This window comes from Procambarus clarkii, chromosome 49 (assembly GCF_040958095.1).
Source record: "Procambarus clarkii isolate CNS0578487 chromosome 49, FALCON_Pclarkii_2.0, whole genome shotgun sequence".
In the NCBI taxonomy this organism is placed as follows: domain Eukaryota; kingdom Metazoa; phylum Arthropoda; class Malacostraca; order Decapoda; family Cambaridae; genus Procambarus; species Procambarus clarkii.
In genome coordinates this window covers 16477915-16492724 of record NC_091198.1, presented here as the reverse complement: position 1 = coordinate 16492724, position 14810 = coordinate 16477915, and positions in this window count along the sequence as shown.

The window sequence follows — 14810 nt, the reverse complement described above, 5'->3', positions numbered from 1 at the left end:
TTCCTTCCCTGCCCCGTCCCATCCCAAATCCTTACTGCTGTTACCTAGCAGTAAATAGGTACTTGAGAGTTAGACAGCTGCTACAGCCTGCTTCCTGGGGGATGTGTAACCGGGCCGCGGGGACGCTAAGCCCCGAAATCATCTCAAGATAAGGTATTGGGTAATCGAGACTGGAGGAGATGACTTGCAAGACACTTAGACCTAATAACCAATAAATCGTCGAGCTTCAGGAGGAAGGAATATGATGCTTTATGGGTTTATAACAAGAAGCGTCACTAGAAATACTCGAGCATCACCCTCCAAGTATATGAAACCCTGTCGAGGTCCTACTTGAACTATCGTCCTGGGACCAGACTCACGAAGCAGTTACGCAAGTACCTACACACATGTACATCTTTCCTCAATCTTTGACGACTTTGGTTACATTTATTAAACAGTTTACAAGCATGAAAACTTGCCAATCAACTGTTGTTATTGTTATAAACAGCCTCCTGGTGCTTCGGAGCTCATTAACTGTTTAATAATTGTAAACAAAGCCACCAAAAATTGAGAAACGATGAACAGGTTCGTAAGTGCTTCGTGAATCTGGCCCCAGGTTCCGGCTACCGTAAAGTGATTCAGGGCGTGGAGAGTGAGTCCCGATAGGAATGACAGACCGATCATGCCTACTTCAGGACCTCACGAACAATAACAAATTATGGAAATTCGGGCAGCATTTTCCAGCAGAAGAGCTGAGGGAGGAAGTGAGACATGTTTGGTGTAATTAAGTAGATGAGGAAGGTCTAATCTACCTCCTCCATCTCATCTGAGGGAGAGATGAGTAGATGATGAAGGTCTAATCTACCTCCTCCATCTAATCTGAGGGAGAGATGAGTAGATGAGGAAGGTCTAATCTACCTCCTCCATCTCATTTGAGGGAGAGATGAGTAGATGAGGAAGGTCTAATCTACCTCCTCCATCTCATCTGAGGGAGAGATGAGTAGATGAGGAAAGTCTAATCTACCTCCTCCATCTCATCTGAGGGAGAGATGAGTAGATGAGGAAGATGAGTAGATGAGGCCAAATATAGGCAACATCTTAAAATTTTCACATTAGACCAGACGCTGAAATAACACCCATTAACTTGAAGACTTCAGCTTCAGGAAATATATGGGGAAAATAAGGGTTTAGGAACAGGATTGAAGACGTGATGAATGGACTATCAGCCAGCGTCATCGATCTTTAAAAATAGGCTCGATAGCTACATTGTGAAGATAAATGAAATTTAGATGCTTCGAGGATTCGAACCTAACCCCACACAACTCAGATCAATACCAACTCATATATTAACCAACATCGTACACAACTATAGGTAGTAATAGCTATATAATCCAAGAACAACAATGACTATACTAAGCAGTTTATATATTTAGCAAATTATTACATCATGCCCCTGTTACCTAGCAGTAAAATAGGTACCTGGGTGTTAGTTAGCTGTCACGGGCTGCTTCCTGAGGGTGGAGGCCTGGTCGAGGACCGGGCCGCGGGGACACTAAAGCCCCGAAATCATCTCAAGAGATATATCATCATAATAATAAGAGTTAGATAAGCTCATCAAAGAAATATATATTGCTTATCACATTTTAGAATGCAAGACTCAAACTGCTCAACTTAATTAGTTGAGTAATGAGCTATTTTGATAGTTCCAAGGAAGGCCTAATTATGTAAGATATTAATTTGCACAAGATATTAAAGTTTGATCAAATTTAAACATTACAATATGAGGAAAATATTTTCAAAGAGTTCAGAGAATTACAGAATTAAATTAATTTTTTAATTAATTTTTAATTTAAATATTTTTTTCATTAAAACGCCTCAAGTAACTAAAAAATAATAATGCTATGGGTCAGACTAATGCTGTGCCAGGCTAAGGTGGTAACGGTTAAAAACTAGGGGCTCACCATAGCCCGTGCTACTTGGAACTTTTTGTTCCAGGTAGCGAATGTTTAACAACTGGTAACGGAGCCAAATGGCTCGTTCTCGTAACAAGCAACAACGAGCCTCCTGGAACGACTATGCTCGTCCAAATTACTTTTCTCCTGAAGTACTGTAAAGTGTCTCTGAAGGAGCCACATCTTAAGTAATAAGAGAGCAACATTCAGGTAGACTTATGAGCCAGGCGGAGGACAAGACTGTAGTGTGTAAGCTCTCATATGATCCACGGGTCGATTGACAGTTGAGAGGCGGGACCAAAGAGCTAAAGCTCAACCCCCGCAAGCACAACTAGGTGAGTACTACTCGGGTCTTGAGGGCGTCGACTAATAAACAATTCAAAATGCTTTACACACAATTCTGATGTTGTGTAGTCTCAGCAGGAAATGGTAATTATTTGAGACACTGGATCCTTTGACTCGCTGGGAGTTAATTTATGTTGCTGTGGGAAGCCCTCTTTGTATAATTCGTCCTTGATTCAAGTCCATTCCATCCAGCGGTCGACCCCACAGACGCACTCATAAAGATTTACTTGCTGTTCGTTCAAAACGGAAATTTTCTTAAATATCAATTAATGTTATAATATATTAGCATATTGTGCATATGTATGCATAGGTTAGGTTAGGTGTTTAGGTTCCGTTGGCGATTATTTGTATTTGTAGTACGTGGGTGAAGCATTTACAGCGTTGTGGTTCGAACACAAGTCGTCAGTGAAGCACTTGTTCCGGAAGTGTTCGGACGTCATCAGTTGTGAGTCGTGTGTAAACCGTTTGTCATTAACTATTACACACACAAATCACAATAGCATGAGGAAGTAAGGGCGAAGAGGTAGAACGGCCTAGTGCCATAGCTCGAGTGTATGGGGGGAGTTGTGTAAAATCCTGGTTTGTGTCTCGGAGAGGCTGCAGGATCCAAGTAAATTCAGTAGAATTCCCGGTTGCAATTGTTATACCATGTCGTAGCTCAGTCGATTAAGGCAGCGTCTGAGATGCTCTCGGTCATAAGTTCGAATCCTCGTCACGGCCCTTGTTCATTTGATGCATCACGCTATTGTGATTCCTGTGTAGAACTGTCAACAGAACACCGAGCCTAACCAAATTTAGGACAATTCACCAAATTCAAATTTACAATAATTCTAATTTATAAATTTGAAAATACCTATTTTAAATACAGTTATAATTGGTGAATGTGTCTTTCGGGTCGGCTGCCAGAGGACAAGCACGACCTGGGGATGGGTTTGGGGTCGACGGTAGCTTGGGTCAGCGTAGCTTGAGCAAAGGCTGAGTGACTAAGCTGAGAGCCTCAGAGAAGGCTGAGTGAATAAGCTGAGAGCCTCAGGGAACATTCAGCGACTAAGCTGGGAGCTTTAGCGGATTGTCCCCTCACCTAATAAACATTAAGATTTTACAGTAACCAACTTTTACCACCTTTTGATATCTTATTGAAATAATATGACCTTTTCCCCGAACTTTTTTCAATAGGATAACCGCAAACTTTCGTTACCGGTGTGATATCAGTTTTTATAAGAACATGTTTGGAACTTTGAGCATTAAGGCCGCTGTGTCCAGGAACAAGGAGGAATAACGTCAGGTCACTGACCAATGGGCGAGTAGGACGCTCCTGAGGTCTCTCTGCTCCTGAGGTCTCTCTGCTCCTGAGGACTCTCTCTGCTCCTGAGGTCTCTCTGCTCCTGAGGTCTCTCTGCTCCTGAGGTCTCTCTGCTCCTGAGGTCTCTCTGCTCCTGAGGTCTCTCTGCTCCTGGCTAGTGTTTACGTTGGGTGATTGCTGGTTGCCCTGCCTGTGGTGGTTCGCCACTGACAGGATGACGTTTGGATTTGCCATGGGGACTTCCAGGCCGCCAGTGAAGAGGACGTCGTCAGCTGGTCTGGCATTTACGGTGCTGGTGGACCATGTGTTGGTTGGTGTCGCCCTGGTGGACGTGCTGCATGTGCAGCTGACGGACTTATTGGGCATCCAGATGCTTCAGAGTAACTGTGCTGTGGTCAAGTTCTGCCTCCAGGCTGTCTTTCAGGCGTTTCTCGAGCGGTGTGATGGGCGTGTTTACCCTCTCCCTGATACTGCTGGTTCTATACACATCCACTACGGGCTCACCATAGCCCGTGCTACTTGGAACTTCTTGTTCCAGGTAGCGAATCTTTAACAACAACAACATGCTGGTTCTGTTAAAGTGGTGAATCTTAGTGTCGCCTTGACGTATATGGCGGCGCATGGTGCCCCCTTTCGAGTTTCAGGATAATCTTTTAACTTCCTGTTTTGAACGGTTTGGAACTGTTCGTTGGGACAAGGTCCTTGCCGGGCACTGTGCTGGTATACTTGACGGCTCCAGCACCGTGGCAATGTCGCTGAAGTGTAGTGTACCGTCGTCTATGTGCGTGTTGGGTGCGCTCCGCTCCCTGTACTGGGGTCAATACATATTGACCCCAGTCAATATGTATTGACAGGGGTCAATATCTGGCTGCAGCGTGTGACGTGGGAGCGACTGGTCGGGTGCATGTTTTTCGTGCGGAGGATTTTCCGCCCCTGTTGTGTTCAGACGGTTCTGAGGACGGAGTGGCTACTGTGCCTAAGGTGCCTGGTTGCCTGTCTGCTGCTGCGCCTGTTGCGGTGGGTTCTACGGCCTGTGCGACACGCCTGGTAACTGCCGTGGCTCCAACGGGGCCACGGCAGTTACAACGGAACTAGAACACTGAACGGTGTATTGAACTTGAACACTGAACGGTGTATTGAATTAGAACACTGAACGGTGTATTGAACTAAAACACTGAAGGGTGTATTGAGTTTGAACACTGAACGGTGTATTGAATTCGTACACTGAACGGTGTATTGAATTCGAACACTGAACGGTGTATTGAACTGGAACACAGAACACCAACTGAACTTGAACACAGAACACAACTGAACTGGAACACAGAACACCAACTGAACTTGAACACAGAACACAACTGAACTGGAACACAGAACACCAACTGAACTGGAACACAGAACACAACTGAACTGGAACACTGAACACCAACTGAACTTGAACACTGAACATCGTATTAGATAAAAGGCATAATATTTTCCCCCTGTAAATGCTTTTTATATAATGCTGTTTGTATTAAACTTTTGCGGCCTGAGTAATGCTTTGGTTCATTGAGCAGGATTAATATGGCGATTAATATATGAGATAAACATGATTACTTTGTTAGTTAAATGTTTTAATGGGTATATAGCCTTGAGTCTGGGGTTGGGGAGGATTGGGGGATGATTGGGGAGGATTGGGGGATGATTGGGGGGGATTGGGGGGAAGGGATAGGTGAGTTGACCTGAGTGTGTATCTTGAGGTTATCTTGAGATGATTTCGGGGCTTTAGTGTCCCCGCGGCCCGGTCCTCGACCAGGCCTCTACCTCCCCAGGAAGCAGCCCGTGACAGCTGATTAACTCCCAAGTACCTATTTACTGCTAGGTAACAGGGGGCATCAGGGTGAAAGAAACTCTGCCTAGTGTTTCTCGCCGGCGACCGGGATCGAACCCGGGACCATAGGATCACGTGTACAGTGTTCTGTCCACTCAGCCACCGGCTCCCGTAGGGTCTCACCTCCACACTTTTACAAGTTTCTTAACGATCATTTCCACACTAATTAATGGCCACTAATTACATGTAATAGAAATAGCGACTAGCTACGTTGCGTAGTCTCAGCAGGAAATAGTAACTATTTGAGACACTGCAATCTTGACTCGCTGGGAGTTAATTTATGTTGCTGTGTACAACCCGTCCTCGACTCAAGTCCATTCCATCCAGCGGTCGACCCCACAGAAGCATTCATAAATGTTTACTTGCTGTTCGTTCTAAACGGGAATTTTCTTAAATATCAATTAATATTATAATATATTAACATATTGTGCATATGTATGCATAGGTTAGGTGTTTAGGTTCTGTTGGCGATTATTTGTAGTCCGTGGGTGAAGCATTTACAGCGTTGTGGTTCGAACAAAAGTCGTCAGTGAAGCACTTGTTCCGGAACTATTCGAACGAAATCAGTTTTGAGTCGTGTGTCAGCCCGTCCTCCAAACAAAGATCCAAAAGTGATTCCATGCACCCGCCAAACCCCCTGTTTATGAATGAAAAGCGGTTTACACACGACTCACACAACCCGTCCTCGACTCAAGTCCATTACATCCAGCGGTCGACCCCACAGACGCATTCATAAATTTTTACATGCTGTTCATTCAAAACGGGAATTTTCTCAAGTATAAATTAATATTATAATATATTAGCATATTGTGTATATATAGGCATAGGTTAGGTTAGGTCAGGTGTTTAGGTTCTGTTGGCGATTATTGGTATTTGTAGTACGTGGGTGAAGCATTTATAGCGTTGTGGTTCGAACAAAATTCGTCAGTGAAGCACTTGTTCCGGATATGTTCGAACGTCAGCAGTTGTGAGTCGTGTGTAAACCGCTTTTCATTCATAAACAGGAGGTTTGGCGGGTGCATGGAATCACTTTTGGATCTTTGTTTGGAGGACGGGCTGACTCACAACTGCTGACGTTCGAACATATCCGGAACAAGTGCTTCACTGACGAATTTTGTTCGAATCACAACGCTATAAATGCTTCACCCACGTACTACAAATACCAATAATCGCCAACAGAACCTAAACACCTGACCTAACCTAACCTATGCCTATATATACACAATATGCTAATATATTATAATATTAATTTGTACTTCAGAAACATTTGTTTATACTTGAGATTCGGGAGGAAGAGTGGGTTTGAGGTCAAATCTAACTATTTACTATATAATTAATTTAGTAGATTAATTTTATTGTGTAACCAGCTTTAAGACAAGTGGATTTTATATTAAATTACCCAGAAACGTTTCGTTGGGACAGGTAGCTAACCTTAGGGACGTAACCCCGTTTTCTGTAACTTTTCTATGACTAACTATTATAAATTAACAACATTTTTATAGCTGTTACATTAGAGTTTTTATATTTGATGTGGAAATTTCCCCACACGAAGTATTAATTCCAATATTAATTTATATCCATAAACCATCATAGAGAACGATGTAGCACCCATTTTCTTCAACATTTGAGGGGATACTGATCACTCGCGGTGTGTGGAGAAAGACTCCTTCAGAACAGCAAGAGTAAAGACTACCAAACAGAAAGCCAGCAAGACGGAGCAGGTCTGTCATACTTCAAGCCTGGTCTATCGCATACTCGGACTTGAATACCAGGCTGAAGACACAGTATATCAGCCCCGTCAAGGCTCACTGACGAAGAAAAACATTGGAGTGAAAAATTGTCTTCTGGGGCACCATTTTGGACGTGTTTATCGTTGACTTTTTCAAAGAAACTCAAGCGACTGAAGATTTTTATGTTGTAGGTTTCAGCGGTCATTAGAAGTGCTCTCGTAATCTTGTAGATATTATTCTTAAAAGTTCACTTCTTTATCTGGGCGTCTTATCAGGAGGTGGCCCAATAGCTGGTTTTCCAGGGGGCTCTGTCGCCACTTAAACCTTTCACTCCAGGGGCTCTATTGCCACTTAAACCTTTCACTCTGGGGGCTCTGTCACCACTTATACCTTTCACTACTGGGGCTCTTTCACCACTCAGAGCCTCCTGGAGTGAAAGGTTTATCAGCACTGAAACCTTTCACTCTTCAAGATCTGTAACCCTCCCCCCTCTTCCACCTTTTATAAATTGGTATTTAGTAAATATGAATATATTTATTCTTTAGACAGACATAACAAAATATATATTAAAATAATCAGTGGAAAATATGCTAAGCGGAAAACATTTTGGGTATTATCAGCTGGAGAATATTTTATTTGGTTTATCTCTTGAAATAAACTTTAAAATTATTGAAATTTAATAATCTTTCCCGTAATATTGAACTAATTGGGCAAAAAGTGGCATTTCAGTATTATTCGAGTCCCCCCTTAACGTGTTGAGAATGGGTTTCTTGATCTCTAAACTGGGTCGCTAGGTCCCGATATCATCTCAAGATAACCTCAAGAAGATAACCTCACATCTGATCATAGTCACGTGGATATCATAGTTCAACCCGTAGAACGTCGCATTTTGACGTATAATTTACCTAAGGCCTAAAAATCGTCGTATTAGAAAATGGAAGCGGCTGGCAAAAGTGACATCCTGTCCCGTTTTCTGTTTTGGGTCCTCTGGTGGGTAAGGATAAAGGGGGAACTTTAGTATAACAGTTTCTTGACACTAGGGGAACCTTAACATAGTTATGTACCAACTACTACATGCTGAAATAAAGCGAATATGTGAGCAACTGACATATAAGCGTAATTACTGAACATATTGTGAGGTGGAATACAATATATATACATTACTATGTTGTTATTAATACACAATTTCCATAAAGAATGTAATGATTTATTGAAGGCTGAGGATTGCATTGTCAGCTGTACACAAGCGATATATTTGTAGAATGACCAATCAATTTGGAAATTATCATAAACCTAGTTTTATGTTGTCAAATATGTTAGTACCATCAAATGCACATCATTTTATTTTAATTTTCTGTGTGAGTGTATTTACTATTTGTATTTAGTATGCGTGTCTGCAGAAGCGAGCTATATGCTCTTGGATCCCGCCTTTCTAAGCAATCTATGTTTCCTTTATTAAATATGTTTTTCTAACACATATTCGCCTAGTTGTATTCACCTAGTTTGTGCTTGCGGGGGTTGAGCTCCGGCTCTTTGGTCTCGCCTCTGATCTGTCAATCAGTCAACGGAGTTTTTTTTTCTCACATACAACACACACACAACACACACACACACACACACACACACACACACACACACACACACACACACACACACACACACACACACACACACACACACACGATGTGTGGGGGTTGTGATGTCTTCAGTTAACTTGTTCTGTGTTTGCTCATTCTCTTTCTGACCTTGGCACTCTGACGTTGACACTCTGACCTTGGCACTCTGACCTTGGCACTCTGACCTTAACCATGTGACCTTAACAATCTGACCTTGGCACTCTGACCTTAACCATGTGACCTTAACATTCTGACCTTGGCACTCTGACCTTAACCATGTGACCTTAACAATCTGACCTTGGCACTCTGACCTTAACCATGTGACCTTAACATTCTGACCTTGGCACTCTGACCTTAACCATCTGACCTTAACAATGTGACCTTGGCACTCTGACCTTGGCACTCTGACCTTGGCACTCTGACCTTAACCATCTGACCTTAGCAATCTGACCTTAGCAATCTGACCTTGGCACTCTGACCTTAACAATCTGACCTTGGCACTCTGACCTTAACCATCTGACCTTAGCAATCTGACCTTAGCAATCTGACCTTGGCACTCTGACCTTAACCATCTGACCTTAACAATCTGACCTTGGCACTCTGACCTTAACCATCTGACCTTAACACTCTGACCTTGGCACTCTGACCTTAACCATCTGACCTTAACACTCTGACCTTGGCACTCTGACCTTACAAATCGTATAAACTTACACCACACCAAACATATTCACCAAATTTTATTTAAAACTTTATCATTTTTTTTTTTTAAGTTTTATTCAATTATAACAAAAAACTAAACTAATTCATTTAGACTTTGTGTGGAGATTGACGAAATAATATCATATATAATTTGCGAAAATTTCTCACAATATATATTCTTTGTAGCTTCCTTTCTTTTCTAGCTTTCTAGCTTCTATATATCAGCTTCCCCAAATGAATCTGGTGACTATAACCCATCTTCAAGGGCTAACAATTACCCAAGAACACACTAAATTATCAAAACACTAGCACACTAAAAACACAAGTTTTTAACACACTAAAAACTATCTAAACTAAACTAAGATCACACTAAGACACATGTTTAATACCTGTCCTGAGATCATCTCAATATTTCTAGTCTATTAGGCCCTGTTTTTTATATTCAATTTTCATCCAGTGTGTTTGAGTGTTTGAATTCTAACACTCCTATGTTTTAGGAACTTAAGAATACAAAATGGAAGACACTACAGTAGGTTTGTGTGTTGCTGTGCAGCTCCTATTTATACCCAGCTGAACATATTTCGTGGGTATGTCTAAGCTACGCTCAAAACTGGTCGTGCGTATGTCTAACTTACCCTCGAAACAATTCGAGCTTAGACGCTCGTACGTCTAACCCCTTGGTGTACGGTCGTACGACCCCTCGGAGTTATCCTGACGGTCGTACGAAACTTACAGTGTCAGCTGTGGTTCTGAGGGTCGTTGACATCGAATCACGGCAATTATGAAAGCCGTTGACAGCAAATGACAGTAATTAAGAAAGCCGTTGACAGCAAATCACAGCACATCTCAGTGTGTTATCAAAGACAACGTCAACTTCCTTTCCTCATCTCAATTCCCCGTTGGGAGTGAGACAGAGGAAGGTATGCAAATCACCCGCCAGAACATGTCTTGGAGAAATTGTTTACTAACAACGGCTTCAGCGTATCCAAATTGGTCCCTTGAGTGCTTATAGACAAGCCGGATTAAGGCGATATAAAGGAGATACAAAATCTCTTTTTTAAATGTTATTTTAGGAATTAAGCGTGTGTCTAACTGCTTGAAGAAGCTATTCCAGAGTTCGGGGAAATAAGGAAGCTTGCCTATTGGGTTTTTTGGTACTTTGGTACTGCTATTTTGGGCACGTGGTGGGGGACTATTTTGGCCCGCCATTTTGTGCCAGCCTCGTTAAACACCACCACGTTAAACGTTACGTTAAACGCGTGTCTAAGTGCCAGTTTTTGATCATAGGTCTACGGATGCTGGCCAGCTTAGACACTCTTAGAAAAATAAGCAATATAAAAAACCCTTAATTTCATATGCTTTCTTGATATCTAATTAATTTTTGCTTGATTCAATTATTCCTACTGAATCCTAGTTGCATGACAATTGCAAATGGGTCAATGGGAGCAGGCACATATATATATATATATATATATATATATATATATATATATATATATATATATATATATATATATATATATATATATATATATATATATATATATATATATATAAAATGGCGTTTGATTTATAAGCAATATAAAGTGAAACAATATTTGGTCTCTATAGTTGGACATTTTAGTTAGCTTAAAAATTTGAATATTCAATATATTGCATTACAAATACATTCGAAACAATTTAATATGGTCGATTGTTTACGAGCGAGGAATAAAAACAGTGTTTGATAGCACTGTTCTCTCTCACTGTCCCACCAATATGCAAACAGATGAAAACTAATTAATTTTAGCTAACAACATCTGTTAGGTGAATATTGGTCGATGTTTATATTTTCTGCGTTAACAAGGGTTGTGTGGTGTGTGTGTGGTGTGTGTGTGTGTGTGTGTGTGTGTGTGTGTGTGTGTGCGTGTGTGTGTGTGTGTGTGTGTGTGTGTGTGTGTGTGTGTGTGTGTGTGTGTGTATGTATGTGTGTGTGTGTGTGTGTGGGTGTGTGTGTACTCACCTATTTGTACTCACCTATTTGTGCTTGCGGGGGTTGAGCTTTGGCTCTTTGGTCCCGCCTCTCAACTGTCAATCAACTGGTGTACAGATTCCTGAGCCTACTGGGCTCTATCATATCTACATTTAAAACTGTGTATGGAGTCAGCCTCCACCACATCACTGCCTAATGCATTCCATCCGTTAACTACTCTGACACTGAAAAAGTTCCTTCTAACGTCTCTGTGGCTCATGTGAGTACTCCGTTTCCACCTGTGTCCCCTTGTTCGCGTCCCACCAGTGTTGAATAGTTTATCCTTGTTTACCCTGTCGATTCCTCTGAGGATTTTGTAGGTTGTGATCATGTCTCCCCTTACTCTTCTGTCTTCCAGTGTCGTAAGGTGCATTTCCCGCAGCCTTTCCTCGTAACTCATGCCTCTTAGTTCTGGGACTAGTCTAGTGGCATACCTTTGGACTTTTTCCAGCTTCGTCTTGTGCTTGACAAGGTACGGGCTCCATGCTGGGGCCGTGTGTGTGTGTGTGTGTGTGTGTGTGTGTGTGTGTGTGTGTGTGTGTGTGTGTGTGTGTGTGTGTGTGTGTGTATGTGTGTGTGTGTGTGTGTGTGTATGTGTGTGTGTGTGTATGTGTGTGTGTGTGTGTGTGTGTGTGTGTGTGTGTGTGTATGTATGTGTGTGTGTGTGTGTGTGTGTGTATGTATGTGTGTGTGTGTGTGTGTGTGTGTGTGTGTGTGTGTGTGTGTGTGTGTGCGTGTGCGCGCGCGCGCGCGCGCGCGTGTGTGTGTGTGTGTGTGTGTGTGTGTGTGTGTGTGTGTGTGTGTGTGTGTGTGTGTGTGTGTGTGTGTGCGTGCGTGAGTGCATATATATTTCCCGAAACGCTATGCGTACTAGTGGCTTCAGGTATTGTATGTCCTAACTCTATCTATAAATCAATCAGAATGTTTATAACTCTTCAACGATATATGTACATTTCCTAAATAAAATATTATTATTATTATTATATGTGTATTTCCACACATATATGTACTGGCCTGAATATGATTTCTTTTTAATAATTAAATTTTAAAATGTACAATGGAGTATCTTTCATGACTTGCTTCAGCTCTATCACTGAATAAAATATTTTTTTGACATCTCTCTTAACTCATTTCTGCTTATAGTTTCTACGTTATTCTGCTGTTTTCTTAGCTTTGGATAATGGTTGTCTAAATCTTCACTATTTCTTAGTATTTTATATATCGTTATCATGTCCCCACATCGTTTCTCCTCCAGTTTAATGAGATACAGTTCTCCCAGTCTTTCCTTGTCGCTCAAACACTTCAAATCAGGAGCATCTTTGGACCTTTTCTAGTGTTGACTTGGGCTTTGTATAACTAATATGAAAATAAAGTCTAGGGTGTTCACACGTAGCATTTCACTATCTCGTTATCTTGCTATGTTGTGTGATCATTGTAAGTGACTCATGGGTGTTACAGGGTGAGTGACGGAGTGTATGAGGTGAGTGATGAAGTGTATGAGTTAAGGGAGTGTGTGAGTTAATTGAAGGATTGAGATGAGTAACAGAGTATATAGGGTTAATGAGGAATTGACGCAGGTTCGAATCCTCGTCAAGGCCCTTGTGGATTTGTTCATTTAACGAGGAAGTCTGTGAGGCGAAAGAATGTGAGAGTTGAGTGAGGGACAAGTGTGAGGGAGAGTGAGTGTGACTGGTGCAGCAACAGTCACTCACCAGTCAAAAACGGTCAATACTTAACCAAAAGTCTACAATTTTATCAAGAGACACTGTCAAGTGAATTATAAATGACTCCACAAATAATTAACAAAAACTGAAGTGGAACATTTGGAACCTGTATGATGAAAGTGAGTTGACCCACGACGACCAGTGAATACGACCACACCAGGTGACTCACCTCATCAATGAATACGACCACACCAGGTGACTCACCTCATCAATGAATACGACCACACCAGGTGACTCACCTCATCAATGAACACGACCACACCAGGTGACTCACCTCATCAATGAATACGACCACACCAGGTGACTCACTTCATCAATGAATACGACCACACCAGGTGACTCACCTCATCAATGAATACGACCACACCAGGTGACTCACCTCATCAATGAATACGACCACACCAGGTGACTCACCTCATCAATGAATACGACCACACCAGGTGACTCACCTCATCAATGAATACGACCACACCAGGTGACTCACCTCATCAATGAATACGACCACACCAGGTGACTCACCTCATCAATGAATACGACCACACCAGGTGACTCACCTCATCAATGAATACGACCACACCAGGTGACTCACCTCATCAATGAATACGACCACACCAGGTGACTCACTTCATCAATGAATACGGCCACACCAGGTGACTCACCTCATCAATGAATACGACCACACCAGGTGACTCACCTCATCAATGAATACGACCACACCAGGTGACTCACCTCATCAATGAATACGACCACACCAGGTGACTCACCTCATCAATGAATACGACCACACCAGGTGACTCACCTCATCAATGAATACGACCACACCAGGTGACTCACTTCATCAATGAATACGGCCACACCAGGTGACTCACCTCATCATTAAAGACCATATAAATTAATCTACACATTTCACAAATTATCACTAATTAGGGCCACCAAAGTGACCACAGTGGCCCACCACAGTGGCCCACCACAGTGGCCCACCACAGTGGCCCACCACAGTGGTCCACCACAGTGGCCCACCACAGTGGCCCACCACAGTGGCCCACCACAGTGGCCCACCACAGTGGCCCACCACAGTGGCCCACCACAGTGGCCCACCACAATGACCGAAAGATCCACATAGATCTCACCACAAACGCGATCATTCGGTTCATTCCCTCTCGAGCATAATTCTGGGACGAAAGCCTCATTATAAAACTAAATTAGCGCTCGTCAGAAAGATAATCTTCCTTAATTACCTAACGAGCTTCCTCGCTGTCAAATGCTCAACAAATATGAACCAGAGCTTCACTTATGTCACAAGTGTGGTTAAGTATGTATAAGTGTTTAGTGAGCTGGAGTTTGGTTACATCTTGTGATCTGTGTGAGTCTCAACACTTTCTCCAGTGTCATATAGGCATGACACTGGCTGCTGGGTGTCACATAGACATGACACTGGGTGCTGGGTGTCTCATAGGCATGACACTGGGTGCTGGGTGTCACATAGGCATGACACTGGGTGCTGGGTGTCACATAGGCATGACACCGGCTGGGTAACACACCCTAAGACGGAAGAGTTAGGGGGGGCATGATCACAACATACAA